The 16,119-nt window shown below is 49.5% G+C and overlaps 1 long non-coding RNA gene across 1 annotated transcript in view; it reads right to left on the bottom strand.

The window, feature by feature from the left end:
* The window catches only part of LOC147117442 (uncharacterized), a 75,346-nt gene extending 67,338 nt beyond the window's left edge, over positions 1–8,008 (bottom strand). The window contains exon 1 of the long non-coding RNA XR_015078293.1: positions 7,680–8,008. This is a non-coding gene — a long non-coding RNA (uncharacterized LOC147117442). The remainder of the gene's footprint in view (positions 1–7,679) is intronic.
* Positions 8,009–16,119: the final 8,111 nt, after the last annotated feature.

Here is a 16,119-nt window from a genome sequence, read left to right as displayed (position 1 = left end):
TGGGCTTAAAAATCAGTTCTACGGGAAATTTCAAACTGGCTGTGAATGAACTGAAAGAGAAAGCAAGAAGGGCTTTCTATGCCATTAAAAAATCAATCCAAATAGAAATCCCAATTAGCATTTGGCTCAAAATTTTCAAATCAGTAATTGAACCAATTGCACTCTATGGCAGTGAGGTGTGGGGACCGCTAACACAACAAGAATTTGCGAAATGGGACAAACACCCAATTGAGATCCTACATGCAGAATTCTGTAAAAGTATACTCCGGACTCAAAGGAAAACCGTAAACAATGCATGCAGGGCAGAACTAGGCCAATATCCATTAATAATCACTATCCAAAAAAGAGCCACCAAATTTTGGAAACACCTAGAAATGAGCAACCCCCAATGCTATCACTACGAAGCCCTGAAATGCCAAGAGAGGACCATAAAGAAGAATACCCTCAGTCAACTAGTCCTGGGACTCAGTGAAGTAAATACTAACACTACTAACAATAACCAGCCCCAGGACAGTGACAGCGTAACACAAAGAATTCGACCCAACACAATCGTCGCTAAGCAAAAGGAAAAATATCTGTCATATTGGGCAGAAACAACAAAAACCCAAAGCAAACTCAATTGCTACTTGGCCCTAAACAGACAATACAACATGGCTGATTACCTGACCAGGGTAAAGGATAGCAAACTGAGAAAAACCTTGACAATGTACAGACTTAGTGAACATAGCCTGGCGATCGAAAAAGGTAGACACAGGCAGACCCGGCTACCAAGAGAGGACAGGATATGCTCTCACTGCAGTCAGGGAGTGGTGGAGACAGAGATGCAATTCCTCACAGCTTGTAGAAAATATCAGGGCATAAGGGAGAATTTCTACCCAAAATTCACAAAAATATGCCCGGAATTCAGAAATTTGAATGATGACCAAAAACTCCCATACCTACTAGGGGAAGGGAGAAATTGTGTAACCTTAGCGGCACACTACGTTACAGCTTGCCATAAACAGAGGGACAACCACTAAATATAAGAAAAGAGTATATACAAATTATATTGAATGTATATTTATACACTCAGGGATATATCTGTTTGTACACTGTATGGATAGATCTGTATTTTTGGGTACAACCATGAATGTTTTTCGATGCTTTGGCAACATAAGATGTACCTTGTCATGCCAATAAAGTGATTTGAATTGAATTGAATTGAATTGAGAGAGAGAGATTGGGAGTGTGAGAGAGAGAGAGATTGGGAGTGTGAGAGAGAGAGAGATTGGGAGTGAGAGAGAGAGAGTGAGAAACTGGGAGTGTGAGAGAGAGAGAGATTGGGAGTGTGAGAGAGAGAGAGATTGGGAGTGTGAGAGAGAGAGAGACTGGGAGTGTGAGACAGAGAGAGACTGGGAGTGTGAGAGAGAGAGACTGGGAGTGTGAGCGAGAGAGAGAGACTGGGAGTGTGAGAGAGAGAGATTGGGAGTGTGAGAGAGAGAGATTGGGAGTGTGAGAGAGAGATTGGGAGTGTGAGAGAGAGAGAGATTGGGAGTGTGAGAGAGAGAGAGAGTGGGAGTGTGAGAGAGAGAGAGTGGAATAGGGGGCAAAGTCTATGACCTTATTAAATCAATGTATCTGAAAAACAAATGCGGGGTCAAAATTGGAGACAAACGCACCGATTTCTTCACCCAGAGAAGAGGCGTCCGACAGGGCTGCAATTTGAGCCCGACCCTGTTCAACATATACATAAATGAATTAGCAGACATGCTGGAGCAAAGCGAGTCACCAGGTCTCCGTCTCCTTGATGGAGAAGTGAAATCCCTGTTCTATGCGGACGACCTGGTTCTGCTGTCTCCCACAGAACAGGGATTACAGCAACAACTAGACCTACTCGACAAATACTGCCAAAATTGGGCTCTAACAGTAAATCTAAAGAAAACCAACATCATGATTTTTCAAAAAAGGCCCAGATGTCAGGAAAACAAATACCAATTTACCCTCAGTGATACCGCTATAGGACACACTATGAGCTACACCTACCTTGGTCTAACTATTACAGCATCAGGGAGCTTCAGCATAGCAGTGAATGCACTAAAAGAAAAAGCCCGAAGAGCCCTATATGCAATAAAAAGAAAATTCTACAACATCCAAATCCCAATCAAAATCTGGCTCAAAATATTTGACAGCATAATCCTGCCCATTGCACTGTACGGTAGTGAAGTATGGGGCCCGCTAAATCACCAAAGCTACACTAAATGGGAAAAACACACAATAGAAGCCCTACATGCAGAATTCTGCCGAAGCATCCTTCGCACCCAAAGAAAAACGCCAACAAATGCATGCAGAGCCGAACTAGGCAGATACCCACTGATAATAAACATCCAAAAACGAGCACTAAACTTCCTAAATCACCTCAAATCTAGCTCCCCAGACACCCTTCATTTCAAGCCTTTCAGACCCAAGAGCTAAACCAGAAAAGAGTCCCCTGAGTCAGCTGCTACTGAAACTAAGTACTCAGCCGGACCCTGACCAGCCCCAGACCAACACAGCCGTCCAAACACCAATCCGAATGAACCAAATCATTAAACAATGCAAAGAAACCTACCTGGAACATTGGAACAAAATAACCGAAAGCCAAAGCAGATTAGAATGTTACCGGCCCTAAAAAGAGATTATAAACTGGCAGACTACCTCACGACCATCAGAGACACAAAACAGAGACAGACCCTCACCAGGTACAGACTAAGCGACCACCAACTGGAAATTGAAAAAGGCAGATACAAGAAATCCTGGCAGCCTAGAGAGAATAGAATATGCGATCAATGTCTGGCCGGCGAGGTTGAAACAGAAATGCATTTCCTCCTAAAATGCGAAAAATTCAACACATCAAGAAACATATTATTCAACAAGCTAAGCCAAACAACCCCAGATTTCAAGGAATTGGATGACCTGTCAAAATTGAGATTAGTCCTGGGAGAAGGAGACAGACCATACCTTGGGGCCAAATATGTAACAACATGTCACAACCTGAGGACTGTTTAAAAGTAAGACTGTTTAAAATTAATATTGTTTAAAAGTAATATTGTATGTACCCAACAAATGTCAAATCGATTGACACCTACAGAATGTTGGAAAACTGTATCTTTTTGCTATGTAAGCTTTGGCAATATGGTTCTCTGTAAACTTTCATGCCAATAAAGCATTTGAATTGGAATTGGAATTGGAATTGGATTGGGAGTGTGAGAGAGAGAGATTGGGAGTGTGAGAGAGAGAGAGATTGGGAGTGTGAGAGAGAGAGAGATTGGGAGTGTGAGAGAGAGAGAGATTGGGAGTGAGAGAGAGAGAGAGAGATTGGGAGTGTGAGAGAGAGAGAGATTGGGAGTGTGAGAGAGAGAGATTGCGAGTGTGAGAGTGAGAGATTGGGAGTGTGAGAGAGAGAGAGACTGGGAGTGTGAGAGAGAGAGAGACTGGGAGTGTGAGAGAGAGAGAGATTGGGAGTGTGAGAGAGAGAGATTGGGAGTGTGAGGGAGAGAGATTGGGAGTGTGAGAGAGAGAGAGGTTGGGAGTGTGAGAGAGAGAGAGATTGGGAGTGAGAGAGAGAGAGATTGGGAGTGTGAGAGAGAGGGAGATTGGGAGTGTGAGAGAGAGAGAGATTGGGAGTGAGAGAGAGAGAGAGACTGGGAGTGTGAGAGAGAGATTGGGAGTGTGAGAGAGAGATTGGGAGTGTGAGAGAGAGAGATTGGGAGTGTGAGAGAGAGAGATTGGGAGTGTGAGAGAGAGCGAGATTGGGAGTGTGAGAGAGAGAGATTGGGAGTATGAGAGAGAGAGAGATTGGGAGTGTGAGTGAGAGAGATTGGGAGTGTGAGAGAGAGATTGGGAGTGTGAGAGAGAGATTGGGAGTGTGAGAGAGAGATTGGGAGTGTGAGAGAGAGATTGGGAGTGTGAGAGAGAGATTGGGAGTGTGAGAGAGAGAATTGGATGACCTGTCAAAATTGAGATTAGTCCTGGGAGAAGGAGACAGACCATACCTTGGGGCCAAATATGTAACAACATGTCACAACCTGAGGACTGTTTAAAAGTAAGACTGTTTAAAATTAATACTGTTTAAAAGTAATATTGTATGTACCCAACAAATGTCAAATCGATTGACACCTACAGAATGTTGGAAAACTGTACCTTTTTGCTATGTAAGCTTTGGCAATATGGTTCTCTGTAAACTTTCATGCCAATAAAGCATTTGAATTGGAAATTGGAATTGGAATTGGAATTGGAGATTGGGAGTGAGAGAGAGAGATTGGGAGTGTGAGAGAGAGAGTGATTGGGAGTGTGAGAGAGAGAGAGTGGGAGTGAGAGAGAGAGAGTGGGAGTGTGTGTGAGAGAGAGAGAGAGAGACTGGAAGTGTGAGAGAGTGAGAGGGAGATTGGGAGTGTGAGAGTGAGAGAGATTGGGAGTGTGAGAGAGAGAGATTGGGAGTGGGAGAGAGAGAGAGAGATAGATTGGGAGTGTGAGAGAGATTGCGAGTGTGAGAGAGAGAGATTGGGAGTGTGAGAGAGAGAGATTGGGAGTGTGAGAGAGAGAGATTGGGAGTGTGAGAGAGAGAGATTGTGAGTGTGAGAGAGAGAGAGATTGGGAGTGTGAGAGAGAGAGAGAGATTGGGAGTGTGAGAGAGAGAGATTGGGAGTGTGAGAGAGAGAGATTGGGAGTGTGAGAGAGAGACAGAGATTGGGAGTGTGAGAGAGAGAGATTGGGAGTGTGAGAGAGAGAGAGAGATTGGGAGTGTGAGAGAGAGAGAGAGTGGGAGTGTGAGAGAGAGAGAGTGGGAGTGTGAGAGAGAGAGAGATTGGGAGTGAGAGAGAGAGATTGGGAGTGTGAGAGAGAGAGTGATTGGGAGTGTGAGAGAGAGAGAGTGGGAGTGAGAGAGAGAGAGTGGGAGTGTGTGTGAGAGAGAGAGAGAGAGACTGGAAGTGTGAGAGAGTGAGAGGGAAATTGGGAGTCTGAGAGTGAGAGAGATTGGGAGTGTGAGAGAGAGAGATTGGGAGTGGGAGAGAGAGAGAGAGATAGATTGGGAGTGTGAAAGAGATTGCGAGTGTGAGAGAGAGAGATTGGGAGTGTGAGAGAGAGAGATTGGGAGTGTGAGAGAGAGAGATTGGGAGTGTGAGAGAGAGAGAGATTGGGAGTGTGAGAGAGAGAGATTGGGAGTGTGAGAGAGAGAGATTGGGAGTGTGAGAGAGAGAGAGAGATTGGGAGTGTGAGAGAGAGGGAGAGAGAGACTGGGAGTGTGAGAGAGAGAGAGATTGGGAGTGTGAGAGAGAGAGATTGGGAGTGTGAGAGAGAGAGAGACTGGGAGTGAGAGAGAGAGAGAGACTGGGAGTGTGAGAGAGAGAGATTGGGAGTGTGAGAGAGAGAGAGATTGGGAGTGTGAGAGAGAGAGGGAGATTGGGAGTGAGAGAGAGAGAGAGAGAGATAGATTGGGAGTGTGAGAGAGAGAGATTGGGAGTGTGAGAGAGATTGGGAGTGTGAGAGAGAGAGAGATTGGGAGTGTGAGAGAGAGAGATTGGGAGTGTGAGAGAGAGAGAGATTGGGAGTGTGAGAGAGAGAGAGAGACTGGGAGTGAGAGAGAGAGAGATTGGGAGTGTGAGAGAGAGAGAGATTGGGAGTGTGAGAGAGAGAGAGATTGGGAGTGTGAGAGAGAGAGATTGGGAGTGTGAGAGAGATTGGGAGTGTGAGAGAGAGAGAGATTGGGAGTGTGAGAGAGAGAGATTGGGAGTGTGAGAGAGAGAGAGATTGGGAGTGTGAGAGAGAGAGAGAGACTGGGAGTGAGAGAGAGATTGGGAGTGTGAGAGAGAGAGAGATTGGGAGTGTGAGAGAGAGAGAGATTGGGAGTGTGAGAGAGAGAGATTGGGAGTGTGAGAGAGATTGGGAGTGTGAGAGAGAGAGACTGGGAGTGTGAGTGAGAGAGAGACTGGGAGTGTGAGAGAGAGAGATTGGGAGTGTGAGAGAGATTGGGAGTGTGAGAGAGAGAGACTGGGAGTGTGAGCGAGAGAGAGACTGGGAGTGTGAGAGAGAGAGATTGGGAGTGTGAGAGAGAGAGATTGGGAGTGTGAGAGAGAGATTGGGAGTGTCAGAGAGAGAGAGAGATTGGGAGTGTGAGAGAGAGAAACAGTGGGAGTGTGAGAGAGAGAGAGTGGGAGTGTGAGAGAGAGATTGGGAGTGTGAGAGAGAAAGATTGGGAGTGTGAGAGAGAGAGAGATTGGGAGTGTGAGAGAGAGAGAAAGTGGGAGTGAGAGAGAGAGAGAGAGTGGGAGTGTGTGTGTGTGAGAGAGAGAGAGAGAGAGAGACTGCAAGTGTGAGAGAGTGAGAGAGACAGAGATTGGGAGTGTGAGAGAGTGAGATTGGGAGTGGGAGAGAGAGAGAGAGATAGATTGGGAGTGTGAGAGAGAGAGAGATTGGGAGTGTGAGAGAGAGAGAGATTGGGAGTGTGAGACAGAGAGAGATTGGGAGTGTGAGAGAGAGAGATTGGGAGTGTGAGAGAGAGAGATTGGGAGTGTGAGAGAGAGAGAGAGATTGGGAGTGTGAGAGAGAGAGATTGGGAGTGTGAGAGAGAGAGAGAGATTGGGAGTGTGAGAGAGAGAGAGAGACTGGGAGTGTGAGAGAGAGAGAGATTGGGAGTGTGAGAGAGAGAGAGATTGGGAGTGTGAGAGAGAGAGATTGGGAGTGTGAGAGAGAGAGAGATTGGGAGTGTGAGAGAGAGAGAGATTGGGAGTGTGAGAGAGAGAGATTGGGAGTGTGAGAGAGAGAGAGATTGGGAGTGTGAGAGAGAGAGAGATTGGGAGTGTGAGAGAGAGAGAGAGATTGGGAGTGTGTGAGAGAGAGATTGGGAGTATGAGAGAGAGAGAGAGAGACTGGGAGTGTGAGAGAGAGAGAGATTGGGAGTGTGAGAGAGAGAGATTGGGAGTGTGAGAGAGAGAGAGATTGGGAGTGTGAGAGAGAGAGAGTTTGGGAGTGTGAGAGAGAGAGACTGGGAGTGTGAGAGAGAGAGAGATTGGGAGTGTGACAGAGAGAGAGATTGGGAGTGTGAGAGAGAGAGACTGGGAGTGTGAGAGAGAGATTGGGAGTGTGAGAGAGAGAGATTGGGAGTGTGAGAGAGAGAGAGACTGGAAGTGAGAGAGAGAGAGATTGGGAGTGTGAGAGAGAGAGAGATTGGAAGTGTGAGAGAGAGAGAGAGATTGGGAGTGTGAGAGAGAGAGATTGGGAGTGTGAGAGAGAGAGAGCTTGGGAGTGTGAGAGAGAGAGAGAGATAGATTGGGAGTGTGAGAGAGAGAGAGATTGGGAGTGTGAGAGAGAGAGAGATTGGGAGTGTGAGAGAGAGAGATTGGGAGTGTGAGAGAGAGAGAGATTGGGAATGTGAGAGAGAGAGAGTTTGGCAGTGTGAGAGGGAGAGAGATTGGGAGTGAGAGAGAGAGAGAGTTGGGAGTGTGAGAGAGAGAGATTGGGAGTGTGAGAGAGAGAGAGATTGGGAGTGTGAGAGAGAGAGGGATTGGGAGTGTGAGAGAGAGAGGGATTGGGAGTGTGAGAGAGAGAGGGATTGGGAGTGTGAGAGAGAGAGAGATTGGGAGTGTGAGAGAGAGAGATTGGGAGTGTGAGAGAGAGAGAGATAGGGAGTGTGCGAGAGAGACTGGGCCGCCGCGGCCGCTCACCTGATGGCTTTGTGTCGGGCTCTCGGGCGGGGCTGTTGACGCCGCGGGTGGTTTTGTGCGCAGCAGCTCCTGGCACGGCCCGCCGCGGCCGGTGACCTGATGGCTTTTGGTCGGGCTGTGGGGCGGTGCTGTTGACGCCGCGGGGAGGTTTTGTGCGCGGCAGCTCCCGGCACGGCCCGCCGCAGCCGGTGACCTGATGGTTTTGGGTCGGGCTCTGGGGCGGTGCTGTTGACGCCGCGGGGAGGTTTTGTGCACGGCAGCTCCCGCACGGCCCGCCGCGGCCGGTGACCTGGTGGCTATGCGTCCGGCTCTGGGGCGGGGCTGTTGACGCCGCGGGGAGGTTTTGTGTGCGGCAGCTCCCGCATGGCCTGCCACGGCCGGTGACCTGATGGCTTTGGGTCGGGCTCTGGGGCGGGGCTGTTGACGCCGCGGGGAAGTTTTGTGTGTGGCGGCTGCCGGCACGGCCCGTAACTCAAGGCCCAGGCTTCCGGGGCTGCTAGGCCGCGCCCGGCGCCGGCACAGCCGCTCGAAATGGCCGTCAAAGTAGGCGAGCCTCCGGGCGAAGGGCAGGGGATCACTTCATTTCCTACTGTTGCTAAATACAATTTAAAACTCAAATAAATTGTTATTTAATTCCCTAACACATAATTGAAATAAATTCCCTAACACACATATTGTGGAAAAAAAATGGTGAAGAATCAAGATGGCGGCCACTCACCTCGGTTCAGAATGATAAGGCCCGCCCACACACGCACCAATTGGTCGACCGTCAGGTCACCAAAGCATAGGATTGGTCAATTGTCCCGTCACTCGACTGTAGGAGGGCCCGCCCGCACGCGCCAGGAACCCGGCGTACGATTGGTCGACCTCGACGTCACTCTATCGCTAATGAGCGGATAATGAGATGCTAATGAGCGGAATTTTGAAAGTTTTTTGGATACCGCGGGCGCAATTTTTATCCGGCCGAAACGTAAATATGCCTATGACCGGTCCAGAATCGTAAGCTTTCTTTTGACGTGACGCGCGTGTACGTACGCTCTATAACTTTCGAACGTATAGCGAACGGACAGACAGACAGGCAGACAGAAAGACAGACAGAAGAGCTCTTTTATATATATAGATTAAGGGCAAGAGGATAACCAGGGAAAGAGTACAGCCCATTAGGGACCAAAGTGGCAATCTTTGTGTAGAGCCAGAAGATGTAGGTGAGGTATGTAAGGGGTTTTCCTCTCTGAGATCACAGAGGTTTCTCTCGCCAGAGGCCTCTCTCTCTCTTTTGCACAGTAAAACCTTGAGTGGTTCGACCCACTCGACCCTTAGGTTCTAGACACTGGACTTAGGTGTAGGAACTACAATGCAGAGAAAACTCTTATGGACCAATTTTAATGAATCGAAATGGAATTTTATTGCATATGGAAAAACAAATCAAATGCAAGCAAAAAAGAGGGTACATGGGAGGGAAAAACAAATCATAACAATACAGTACTAGCTAAAATAGATACAGGCAAATTATACCTTACAACAGTCATTATGAAATGGGGAAACACACGGAACATCGAGGGACAACAACTCATGTTAATTATACCCAAAATGACCACCCCCTTTAAACTATCTAGATCCGATTATGAAGGGCCAGAAACATGCTCACCAATCCACTTGGAAAAGTATAGAGTTTTGAAACAGGTCTGCATTTTGATCCCTTCAGGCGTCCTGTTTCCTCGTGGTCAGTTGAGCCACAGCGGGCTGCGCCACACCTCTCTCTCTCTCTCTCTCCCTCTCTCTCTCTCTCTCTCTCTCTCGAGGTGAAGGTCACGGACAGGCTGGACACTGACGGGCCTGGATGTCGGCGGAGATCATCTGCTTGACCATGGTTGGAAGCCCCTAGCCGGCTTTCATATAGGTTTCTTCGGTAGTTTTTCTCCCCTCCCGTTTCGTCAATGGCCCGGGGTTGGTCGATGATCTCCTGATGTTTTACCCCAGGGCGGGACGCCGACTCGAACCATCTCCTTCTCCGAACTCCAGCTGCTATTGAAGGTAACAGCTATTACCGAAGGTCCTACGAAGATGATGAAGAAGCAGGAACCTCTCTCTTCCCAAAATCTAAGATGAAGCTTTTTTTTCGCATCCCCGGGTGTCTCCAATTATACTTCTCAGAAGAAGCCTCTATCTCCCGCCAAATCAAGGTTAGTCTTTGTTTAACTTTTGGCGGGCTTATGGCACAGCGGGGTAGTTATTATATTAAAACTGCTTTCGGGATGGCCGGTGATGGCCATCTCTGGTCTGGAATGACCTGGTAATGTTTTAATGTCTCCTTGATGTCTTTAATGGGTTTTTGATGTGTTCTTCATGAATATGGAACTGTTCTCCTTTGTCTGGGTAAACATTTAGATGGCCTTTATCTACAGGCCGATCTGACTGGATCTGCATCCAATCTTTATGTATGTGTTAAAGTCTGGTTTCGTTTTCTCAGAAACGGCTTCCAGAACTTACTATGGGTTGAATCCACAAAGGCTGTCTGGGGACTGCAGGAACCATTTTAAAGTGTCCCAATAAGTCGGTCATGGGGTCTGGCGGCCATTTTGTGTGTCCCTTTTATAGGCTTCTTTTAAAACAATCTTTTAAAAATCAAGGCCTCTTCTGCCAGAGGGCCCTTATAGTACAATATTAATTTTGCGAATTCTACAGTCCCCCCTGATGATATTATAACTTGCTTGAAGTATCATAACTCTGGGTGAGCAAAATATTCTGACTTTCCATAATTAAACCATCCCCTGTAATTACCTATCTATGACCCCACGCAACATATATTTCCCATTTCAGATAACCTACAGTGTACATTAAGCATCTATAGATGGCAATACATTTGATTTAAAATCTGACACACTCATTTCCAGGCGTGGAGGGGGGCCTAATACCCCTAAACCACCTGGTCCATACACATTATCATTTATTAACAACAACTTGCTTAACGAGTTTCAATAATAGAAAAATAAAATACACACACAAAAATTACACATGGCCAAACATTAAACAAAAGGGACCGAGAGAAACTTTAACTTTATACACAGCAGCAAAAATCTAAACGGGTGTCTCTTCTTCTACCCGCACATAATGCTCTCTCCATTCTCCTCTGCTCTCGTACTTCTGCGAAAGTCTGACCTTTTTACAGTGTATAAACAGTAAATAAACCACAATAAAAACCTGACACACTACAAGGATGTGAAAGGCTATCCTAATCCATGAAGGGACTTCTATATTAGTGAACAGATCCCACCACGGTGGGGTTACTATATCCAGTATGCTTGCCCCTATCTCTAAAGTCTTCTGCTCCAGTGTGTAAAAATGTTTCTGTGAAACGACAACGGCTTTTAATATCTTGGTGAGGTGTTCAGGGAGAGGGGGAATGATATATCCAAAATGTGCAACGAATCATTGAGATCGGTGAAATTCTCTTTAACCATGATGTGAACAGTGGAAGGTTCAGGAATGGGGACAATTCACTCTTGGGCCACTTGAATTTCTGACTTGGGCTTGAAGCAGAAACTGCTGTCACTTACCGGACACCAGCCGTGCTGTCCATGTTGGTAGTGGGGCGCTGCAGTGGTGACACAGTGTGTCCCACCTCCTATATATGCCACCTGCGGGGGCACATGGCCTTGTGCCATTGCCTCCATGGTGCAATTTATAGGCTTCGCGCCAACAGTTCTGAACCCGCACTGTGGTTTTGAATAGGCATTCAATTGCTGGGGACACAGGATGATGTGTGCTCCCCGGCTCCGGCACACCGAGAGGTCGGTACCCGTCATTGCATGCTCCCATCGAATGACGTAAGGTGGGACCGCTGTATAGCGAATGTGTGCACCCCCCTGAATGACTCCAGTGTTCTCCACCCTGTATACCGGGGCGGGTTTAGCTGTCTTTCCCATCACCGGCATCCTTACTACTATACCCATAATGGTGTGATTAGACCGTCCACAGTCCATTGGGACTGGGTAGGCTTCTGAAGCTAGTCTGAGCTGGCACGGACTTAATGCATTCTCAAAAGGGTGGAGGGCTGCGAGGTGCTTGTTGCTGATCCAGGAGGGGACTAAACCTTGTTTTAAATCCTCCAGATTACTGCGGCCCTCTCCCAGTAACCACGCCCATACAGCACGCAAGCTTTGTTCTGCGCAGCCCGATCGGACGCGTTCCGATCCTCCCCGATGAGAGCATTTACCGTTTTCACGTGTTTCTCCAGCTCAGCTATAATTTCTTATAAGTGTAGTGTCATGACCTGGTCCTCATGTAACTCAGAACCCACTACCTTATTCTCATCCGTCAGTATCTTTCTTAACTATGTTTTTAAACCATTAATCTGGGTCTGCAGCTCCACGTCATCCAGAGTGTTGATGACGGAAGTCCCTGTGTTAAAAGCTGTGAAAATATCATTTACTGCAACCCTTCTTTGTCTCCCTATCCTGTCCAAGACCTCATGTGGTGTGATGTACAATTCGGCTCTGTCTACATCAGCAAAGTCGAATTCGTAAAACTGCCTGAACATGTTTGTTAACAGGACCTGGTACAGTTGCTCCATTTCCTTGGGGCACCACTCTGGCAATCGCACCTTGGTGAGGTTTAAAATCACCAAGGCCACCGCATAGTGCACCCCTTGGTACAGCACCTGACCTGTGGGACCTAATACCAATCCGTTCCCGGGTCCCTTGGTAGTGGTGGGGCACCCTTCCTTGCGGGCTTTGGCTACCGGAATCGTGGGCAGGGGCTTGCAGGGGCGGGTGATGAGCTCAGTGGCGTTTACTGGGGTCTGAGAGTATGGGACTCCGCACGCCCGTGTGCTGACATCCCACCTCATTCCTTTCCCAGCATCCTGCCACTGCCTTTGGAAAAAGATGGAGACGCCTGTGGGGCAGGCGCGTTCTGAACTCCACATACAAATGTAGATCCCCTCATCTGGTTCCCACCATTTTTCCCAACAGACACTCAACCCCCCTTGAGTCCCCGTAATAGTCCGATGGGTATTGTTACCCAGTCTCTCCCACTCGACCGTGGAGTTCTTCATGGCCTTACTCAGCTTCCGAAGCCACCACCAATGGTCCAAAGGAACATGTCCCACACAATTCAAGCAAATCTTCTTCCCGACGGTGACGCTGACTCTGGGTGCGATGACCCTCACTCGGGGGTACATTAAAGAAGTTTCTCGGTAAACAAACCCGGACTGGCTGGAGTATTCCGTAGAGTTCGACCCCAGCCATCCTGGCCACCTCCCTTCGTGGAAATAGGTGGCTGTCTCCTCAACGTCCCGCACGCCTGACCCATTGGTCGTGATGGGGGCTGTGCTCCCCGAGCACCCGTAGATCGTGGAGTCCTTGGTGCGGCCCCGATAGGCCCAGCTACACCCGATCACCGCGAACGCGACGAGAATTCCTCTCGTCATCTCTGTGGTACCTGTAACAAATTAAACGATACAGTCAGGCTCCCGAGAGATTCTGGCCTAGGTGAAGGCATGATCGGGTCTTTCGACCTCGATCTCAAACTACACACATACTGGGCAGATTCCAAAACTACTTATAACACTAATCACTTTAATATTTACACACCTTAAACTTAATTAAACTTAAACTTAACTTATGTACAGCGCCGCCCGTCCCCGGGCGGCTTACCTAATCCCTGATTGTACTGCAGCTCGCCGCTCCTTGTGGCGGGGCTGCACTGACCTGTGGCTTGGGTTCCCCGCAGCCTTTTTCTGTGAATCGGGGACTGCGTTTTGCCAGGGATTTCCCAAGTCAGCGTTTACTGAAATCGGGGGAATCGGGCCAAGGTTTGACCGGCTGAGGCATTTGAGCCGACCTGCGAAGAGGTACTTTGGGCGTGGCTCCCTTAGCGAGCGGACCTTCGGTTGGGATTTTAGCCTCACAGCCCGTGGCCCCTCCACGGCTGCCGGCTTCGGCCCCCTTCCCTCAGGCTCCGCCCCTTTGGGATTTGTGTCTGTGGCAGATGACTCCTCCTCACCTGTCCTGACAGGTGGTGGATCTCCGCCCCCAATTTCTACCTCCACTAAGCTTGAGTCGAGGGCGGGACCTCCGTCCTCTGACTCCACCTCCTCCAGAATCGTGTCGAGGGCGGGGCCTTGCTGTTCGGGCTCCCCCCCGATGGCGTTCGGATCAGGAGGAGGGCCTTGGTCTTCGGGCTCCTCCTCGTCCGAGTCCCAGGCCAGTGGGGAAACCTCCCAGGTGGGCGGGACAGTTTCTCCCTCCAGGCAGGTTGCGGTTCCAGCCTGTGTGGCCTGTGACTTATTGCACGCCTCAGGCTGAGGATTTTCACCTTCAGACCTGGCCTCAGTTGTTGGCTCTTTTGCACCCGGCTTAAACAGTTTGCACCGCTTGATGTGAAACCATTTATTGCGTCGGGGTACCTTCACTACGCGACTGGCGGGGACCGGTTGATCTTGCACTGATTCCTGTCTATCCTGGTCCGTGTCTCTCTCACCAGCGCGGAGGGTCAGACCCAAGAATTTTACTTTCCGCCGGCCGACCCGTGCTTTCGTTGGGTTAGCCTTGGCATCCTCTATCCCTTTCACACTCACACCCGCTCCCCAGAGACAGTGATTTCTCAGGTCCACGAGGATCCTGTGGGCTACCAAGAAATCAGACCCAAGGACTCCCGTTCCACCCCCCACCTCCCACTTCATTAGTGTACACTTCCACGTGGTGCGGAGTGGTCCTAAATAAATGGAGAGGGGAATGGAATGTACGCCAGCCTGTTCTTCGCCCGTGAAGCCCGACAGAAGGTATGGAACCCCGGTGGACAGAGGCGAGGTGGTGGGGTTATCTGCGTGGATAACGGTGCACGATGCACCCGAATCCAACAAATAGGTCCCTGTTACCTCCTCCACCTCCATCTCCATGAGGGGTCGCCTCCATACATCATATCGCAGCACACACAAGTAAACGGGCTGTGCCGGCTCTAGTCATTTGGGCACAGGGGTCGGGGTTTCGGGAACGACAAGACCAGTGGTGACGGCTATCTTCCCCTGCGTGATCATAAGAGACCGCATTGTCTCTAAAATTGATTCTATCACAGCGGGATCCATAGCTGCACCGGCTCCCTTCGCTGGGACAGGAGCTGCGGCTTGTGTTTGGGCTGGTGCTGGGGCGGCGGTCTGGGCTTGGGCTTGGGCTGCGGGAGATTTCCCTTTATTATCCTTCCACGGATTTTTACAGTCCTTGCGCCAATGTCCATCCTTCCCACACCCGTAGCAATTGAGCTTGGCTTGGGCAGGGCGATTCCCCTCCTGACGCCACTCCTTCTTACTTGGGGCTGTGGGTTTTGCCTCATGCACTTTTCCCTTAGAGGGAGGTGTCTCCTGACCTCTACAATTCTTGTATGCCACGGTGAGCTGGCGGAGCACCATTTCCTCCGTGACACCAGTATCTTGGGGGTCAAACCAGGACCTGGCTAAGGCCTGTATCTGTGGCAAGCTGTTAGTGACCAAGCAACGGAGCCAATGAACCCGCTGTTCGGCGCTCATTCCAACCCGTTCAGGCATACCTGGACAACTGTGTCGATACACTGGCCACAGTGTTTCTGCGAAAACCCGCGGGGCTACTCCAGCTAGCTGCACAGTCCCTTCCACCCGTTGGAACGGATTACTGTCGTCCACTCCCATAACTTCCAAGACCTCATCCCGGAGATCCGTATAGCCTTTCCGTCCCCTCTTACTCTCGTCTGAGAGGCACTGAAGGATTGTGCTATCCAGGGAGAAGAGCAGCATCTTTCCCTGTTCAAGATCATCACAATCATTGATGGCGGCTGTCTCCTCTATCGCCCTGAAATGAACTGATGGATCTCCCTCTACTGTGAGTCTTGGGAGGTGGCTCACCATGGATCTTAGTTGTGGGGCAGCGTAGGGCACCACGAGCTGGTTCACGTGCTGTCCGTTCGTGCCGTCTGCGGCGTTGGGACTGAACCTCTGGTGCCGAGTCGGGCACATTGGTGCTGGCTCCAGCTGTGCTACCAGGGGTTGTTCCTCCTCCTGCACCACCTCAGCTACCCTTTCTTCCACCACCCCTTTTTCGGGCCAAGCCTCACTATAGCTTGGCGGGGCTGAGGGTTCAGTGGCTGGTGCCACAACTACTCCGCAAGGAATCGGGTGTTTGGATTCCTGCACAAAGTCAACCTGACTTGCTTTTGGGCTTATGAGGCATACCATGCATTTTGCCTTAACCAGGGCCATTCTCAGGTTCTCTATGGTCCTTTGGCAGGGGCCATGGTCTGCGCTCTCAAACCCATGTTCAAGGGACAGCTTCTAAGCTGCCTTGACTTCCACTACTCTCTCCTCCTGCGCGCTTAGCTTTTGTGCGAGGCGGGCGTTTTTCTCCCGTATTCTCGCTTCATGGATCTTTGCCTCAGTAACCTGGCATTCCAGGTACTCTATTCTAGCCTG

The sequence above is a fragment of the Somniosus microcephalus genome, chromosome 5, assembly GCF_052327205.1.
Source record: "Somniosus microcephalus isolate GS21.2 chromosome 5, FLI_Smic_1.0, whole genome shotgun sequence".
Classification (NCBI taxonomy): Eukaryota; Metazoa; Chordata; class Chondrichthyes; order Squaliformes; family Somniosidae; genus Somniosus; species Somniosus microcephalus.
The sequence above is the reverse complement of the archived record's forward strand: the minus strand, read 5'-3'. Positions and strand labels throughout refer to the sequence as shown.